This window comes from Epinephelus fuscoguttatus, linkage group LG19, assembly GCF_011397635.1.
Source record: "Epinephelus fuscoguttatus linkage group LG19, E.fuscoguttatus.final_Chr_v1".
In the NCBI taxonomy this organism is placed as follows: domain Eukaryota; kingdom Metazoa; phylum Chordata; class Actinopteri; order Perciformes; family Serranidae; genus Epinephelus; species Epinephelus fuscoguttatus.
This window is the reverse complement of record NC_064770.1, coordinates 1,124,454-1,131,016: the sequence shown is the minus strand read 5'-3', so window position 1 is coordinate 1,131,016 and position 6,563 is coordinate 1,124,454. Positions and strand designations below refer to the sequence as shown.

General features: G+C 36.0%; 1 long non-coding RNA gene across 1 annotated transcript; it reads left to right on the top strand.

The window, feature by feature from the left end:
• The first annotated feature begins 998 nt into the window (after window positions 1-998).
• On the top strand, window positions 999-3,770 carry LOC125878886 (uncharacterized). Its single transcript, XR_007447810.1, has 2 exons — window positions 999-1,177; window positions 3,294-3,770. It is a non-coding gene; the product is annotated as an uncharacterized LOC125878886 (long non-coding RNA).
• The last annotated feature ends 2,793 nt before the right edge of the window (window positions 3,771-6,563 follow it).

Sequence of the window (6,563 nt, the reverse complement as noted above, 5' to 3'; positions counted from 1 at the left end):
TCTGCACTCTTTGAACATGCGTCCGTCACTATCACTCCATCAGCACCCTGCCCTCCAGCTCACCATCTTTTCCCATCCTGACGCCTGCTGCATGTTCTTTCTGTCTTCAACACAAAACCAAAACTGCTTTATTGGCATCAACATGTCAGGGATAACTTTGTTCCTTTCTTCCTTTCTTTCTTTCTTTCTTTCTTTCGTTCTTTCTGGTTTCAATCCAACAACACTCACCTGACTGCTACCTCACTGCATTGACTAAAGAACACGAAGGTGAAATAAAAACTGAAACATTTTACTGGTCTCAATAATGAATACTAAAGTCAAGGAAGGAGGCTATTTTTACCGCAGTACTGTTCATTTAATTTGTTAATTTGAGGAAGGATATAGTTTCCATTTTGCTACAAACAGATCTGATGTTTCAGTGCAGTTGTCAGCAGAAGTGTCCATTTCTGCAAACCATGATTATGTTACATTTGCATGTTTCATACATACCATATTAATGTTTGTGAAGTGATGTAGTATATGAGCTAACTTTGTCACTGGGGGATGGAGAGGATGTTGGATGGTAGGAGAGATGCCTGCCAAGCTGCAAACCACTGTTAGAATACCACTGGTATTCACTACATAATAACATACAAATGTGATGCATCAGTAGTCGCAGTAGTAGTAGCAGCAGAAATGTACAATGCCAACATTTTTCCTAGTGATTGGGTTGGATGTTTTTGTTTGCATATTTAAATTTTCAGACAGAAAGGTCAGATATCTAGTACTGACCTTTTCCTGACCTCTATAGAGCCATCCGACATCTGCATCTCTTCATCTCCTGAACTCATTAAGAACATTAAGAGCACCCTCCCCCCCCCCCCTCCACCCGCTTGGGGTTTCTGGTTGTTTGTTGTTAGTTTCCTGTCACAAAGGAAGTGCCTCACCCTGCCGCCTGGCTCCCTATTGGCCCCAGATAAACAGTGATTTTGGGGAGGGTCAGAAAGTGGTGAGGGGAAGGGAGCTGCTCAGGAGGATAGATAGAGGGATCAGAATATGGACAGGGGGACAGAAGCACCAGATGAGGCAGAAGACAGAAGGCAGAAGGCAGGCTCATCAGTGCAGAGAACACTCCAAGGAGGGTTGAAGAGAGCAGATGCTTGACTGCTGAGGAGGAAATGGCTTTGTGTTGGAGGAGGTAAGCATGCACGAAAAAATGCAGACAGAGAACTAAACTAACTTTAAACTCCAGGAAACTCATTAGAATATGCTGGACACATGCAGATGTATTTCATCTTTACCTTTTTCATTTAACAGTTAAAACAAGAAACAAACATGTTTACTAGTCATTTTGCCCAGTGCTGAGTTCTACATCTTGAAAGTAGCTTGCTGCAAGAATTTTCTAGAATGTAGTGCCATTTGTTTTGTGTGTAGTGCATGTGTGCATCAAGGGCGAGGGTTTCATCAATGGGGAGACACATATGAAACGGAAGGTTTGGGGGTCCTTCTGTATTCTAGTGAATTTTTATGCACCAATTTTTACCTTTTCTGCATCCCTTTATGGTGTACTTAGTTTTCATTTTGTCAAAATAAAAGTACTCCTCTACTTCCAAGTTTTATTGGAGAGGACAACTGCACATATTCTAAATATTGATGGGGGATATGATCCCTGCATTCCCCTATATCTTCACCTTCAACTGCCTCATTCTGCTTCATTCCAAAGCACTGACGCAATGTCATCATGAGTTTTGACAAAATAAGATATTTTAGAATTAAGTAACAGACTCAAAGACTTGTTTGAGATTTTATTGCAATGTGACCTCTACAATACTAATAATGTTCTGCTATTCCTCTTCATGCCTTTCTTGGTCTGGTCACTCCCAATCCTTGTACCAGTGTCTTGATACTACAGTGACGCTGGACAGGTTTGGGGGCGGCCGTGCTGAGGACATCAATAAATGATGGCGGGATAGAATATGTGGCCCATACCGAACATTAATGCTCTCTCACTAAGCATTCAATCGTCATTCAAAAAGTTTAAGTACAACAGTCACATTTACAGTTAGGAAAGAAAGGTCTTATAATTAGAGAGTTAAACATCAAACAGTTAATCTGCTTCATCAGGGCTGATCAGATTTGATCAACTGTGGTGGGCAACATCAGCAAATAACGATGTAACTGTCATCAGATTCTGATATAAATGTTTCATACTGTTTGGTACAGGGTCAAATGTGACATCATGGTTTACTAACTGAGCTCCACCACTTTCAAAACAACGACACTATGTTTTTGTATTTAATTCTGATGTTATCCTTTATGTATTTCCTGTGTCGTGATGCCTGCTGCAGATTGTATTTCCCTGGGGATAATAATAAAGTTGAAGTTGAAGCTGAACACAAGTACAGAATTTTCTCTGGTGCAATATACAAAACTGTTCTACCTTTAGCAAAAAAATAGTGTGTTTATGTCAGACATCATTCATCATCATTCATAAATGAAAAGGGGTTTTGCAGCCTTAAAATTTTGAATGATATTCAATATTTATCTCATTAAATTCAACAAATCAACGAAAAGACCCAAACTATTGACAAATTGGTCCTACTATCAGGTACTGTCACTGTATAAACATTGTCTTTTCTTTAAGAGTAAGGCAAATATGAAAATTTTTTATCCCAATTTCTTTTTGTAAACAATTTAGAAATCATTTAATATAAAGTCAATAAACAGATAAGATATCCATTATTTAAAAACTACCTGATTTATATGGATGGATTACTGATTGTGCCTGCTGGACACAGGCCCAGGGGCCCAAAGTGCAACGGGGCCTGCCTACACTTCCAGTGTAACTAAAATAAACACATACTGACCAGGAAGACACTCGAAATGACCACAAAGGGACACAAAAGACTATCAAAAAAGGGATACAGAAACTGCAAAGAGACACACAGCAACTACAGAAACCAGCAAAACAATTACAAACAGACACAAAATGACTACAAAGAGATTTAAAACCACTACAAATCTGTGTGCCTTGCTTCTTATGGGGAGATGGTGGGGTCCTCTGTGCCCCAGTATCCACTGTCTTATTATCTGCCCATGCTGATTTCACAGGGTCACAATGTCAGTCATAACAATTTCAGTCAAAGCTCTAGCTAAGCATACAAAGCTAAGTTTGTATGGTTTATGGTTTATAGTCTTACACATTTTAAGACTTGAGTCACAAAACCTATACTAGATGTACTGCTTCGTTTGAGTCTTGCAAATAAAAACTGTCTGCAGCTTCAGGATATTAACGCTCATTTGTTTCTTTACAGTCCTGATTACGCCCTCCATAAAGAATCTGACCAGCTCCCTTCAGGATGCCGCTAACAGACACTCTCTCATTTGTGCACCAGCTGACAGGCTTTAATCTTATACACAAACATAAGCAAGTGCATTTTGATTTACTCTGTATTACCATTCATCTGGCTTTTTTTTTTTTTTTTTTAATATTTAGTGTGGGTCTATGAAATTGTGTGTTAATGTTGATTGTTAACTTTGTGATCTGGTTGCAAACCTTCATCATCATAAAAAGTTTGAAGTCTTTTGTTTTTCTGGTGCCATTTTTTATGCATCTGTCATCAGAACCCTAATGTATTACACACTAAGTGGGTTTAGGATGCAAAAGCTCTGTATTTGCAATATGGCAGAAACATGCAGTTTTTGAGTCATATAGCAGTTCTTGCACATGCTTGTTTTTAGGATCTCAGTCATAGCCAGTTATACATTAATAAATAGTATATGACAATCCATTTGCATCTGTTCTGGTGGATTATTGTTCTATGATTTAAACAAACACTGAGATGCTTAAGTGTAATTAACCCCAACCAATCCAACCAACAAAGGCAATGAGTACTTCCAATCATAGGGAGTGTAGGGCGGGTCATTCCTTCACTATCATTGCATCCAGCTGGATTTCCCCGTTAAAGGTTTTTTTTGGGGTTGGAGTTTTTCCTTATCCGCTGTGAGGGTCCAAAGGACAGAGGGATGTTGTATGCTGTAAAGCCCTGTGAGGCAAATTGTGATTTGTGATATTGGGCTTTATGAATAAAATTGATTTATTGATTGATTGATTGATTAGGATTACCTCAGTTTTTCACATCAAGGAAAATTTTAACCTATAAACAAAACTCTAAGATCTTTTCAGTTAAAAAAATAAACCTTAATGTGGAATCAGAATCTCATTTCACCATTTCAAGAAAACAAGTCCACAGACTGAATATCTCAGATAAGTTTATATAAACCTCCATAAGAAGAGCCTGTGTATAGCATTATGAAACTGCACCGTGCTTCACGCTTCATTTACCTGGTAATGACAGGAAGCCAACAGAAAAGACAAATGACCCTAGCGGGACATCTAGTGGAAAATACAATAAACTACACCAGAAAATTCACAAATCCCACAGTAGCACTTTCACAGCAGCAATGTGTACAAGTTTGTCTCTAAGAATTTACTGATTTGGTTTGTTGATTATGAATATTATACCATATTCATAAAAAATAGAATCAAAAGCCTTTATTGTCATTGTACAAACAGTATACATTGAGATTAGGAGTGCTACATCTGATCAGGTGCCACCTATAGTCATTAAAACAAGCAAGTAAAACATCATCATCATTGTCATCATCATCGTCAATCATTCATTAAATCATAAATAAAACACAAACAAATAAATAAAATAATGAAAAAATAAATAAATAATGGATTACACTTTATAGAGTGTTGCACTTACGTGGTGGATTGCACTATCTAATGAATAGCACTAAAAAGTTTGGTAAATGTTTCTTTTTCAAATTAAAAGGCGAACACCACCTAAATGAGGAATTCCAACAGATTATGTCCATGGTCCTAGGAAAGTTCAATCAGTATTAGTGAACATTAGCTGCTCTCTGTCAAAGCCAGAAATCAGAGAAGGAAGTCTCAAACTTGTGATTTCATATAGTACGAAGTCTGTAAGAAGAGCTGCTTTATAGACAATGAATGGGAGACTGATTTTATTGACCCACAGAATGTTAGTTTTCTTTTTTATATATAACTAAATGAGCTTTATTTTGTTGTAGTGTTGTACAACAGTGTTGTACTGTCATCTAGAACATCTTTCACCATTCATTGTCAGACTTTGTACCCTATGACATCACATATTTCAGTTTTAGTGCTCTAGTTTCTGGATTTGGGAGAGTTGTTCATGTTTATTAATATTTTTGGACTGTCTTAGACAAAAGGAATAACATGAATGAATTTTGAAAATGGCTGTCTCCTTTAGATTTGCCTGCTTTTATCCGTGTGATGGTTTGCTGCACCCAATAAAGTAATACAATTTGAACTTATCTTGACTGAAAATGTGATAAAACTGAATAATGTAATAATTTGACCAATAATATAAAAAAATGTTCTGACCTACATTGTTGCAACATTTTTATCCATAATGTATTATTAATACCTAATACCTTTTAGGTTGGTCTTTTTTTTAATAAAAAAAAAAACCAAAACTGGTGATGTAATGTAACAAAATATTTTTTTTAAAAAAGTCTGCTTTTTTTCTCAGAACTGTAACGTGCGCAAAAAATCCAAAATGTATATTAATGTTAGTGTCATATTAGCCTACTGAAAACATTAACATTTGACACACATTTCATGTTTTGGAAATGTTAACTCAAGGCTTCCTGTAGTATTTGAAATTTACAACCATTGGCAAGTGGCACGTTGTTATCAGGCAAAAATGTATCAAACTGAAATCCCTATCAAACAGAAATGAACCCAGCCATACCTATGCGGACTGGTCATTGTGGAGCATACATTAGACACAATCAGTTTAAAGGAGGGCCCTAGAACCACTGCTTTAACTCTTTTTAACACTTCAACACTTTTAGTCTGACTACTTTTTACAACCCTGATGATTTATTTCATGATAAGGCAAAGTTTGATTCAGTTTGTGTTGTGTAAATTCCCAAAAATGTAATTGGATATTAGCCTACTGTAAAAATGTCAACATCAGTCAGGACATTTTATGACATTATTGGTAGAGTTATTGTATCACTGGGTTTTGTAACATTTTCAATCAAGTTAAGTGCAAATTTTATTGCAGTTTACATTAAAAAATGATTACATTATTGGGCGCTACCTGGCTGATAACCTTTTTTTTCTTTTTTCATTTTTTTTTTTTAACACAATGCATTCAGTGGTCAGTATGTTGAGTTTGTATATAAAGTGGTAAATGATGACCAAAAATTACAAATTAAAATAATGAGACAAATGAGTACATACAAACTTAGGGTACAGCAATGCAATTGTAAAAAACCAGACAGATATAAATGAATAAAACAGAAGCATGAACACACACATGAACACACACAGAGGTTTACCTAATTAGTTATAAAGATGCAAGATTTATATAGATTAACGATTTTGCTTAGTATTCTTATTTCATAGTTTTAAGTTTGATATTGTTTTAAGATATGTATCTGTATGTGTTGTTTTTTAAACGGGATATGAAGGCAATTTCGTTATTTTATGAATATAAAATCTAGCTAAAATGATGAGCAAA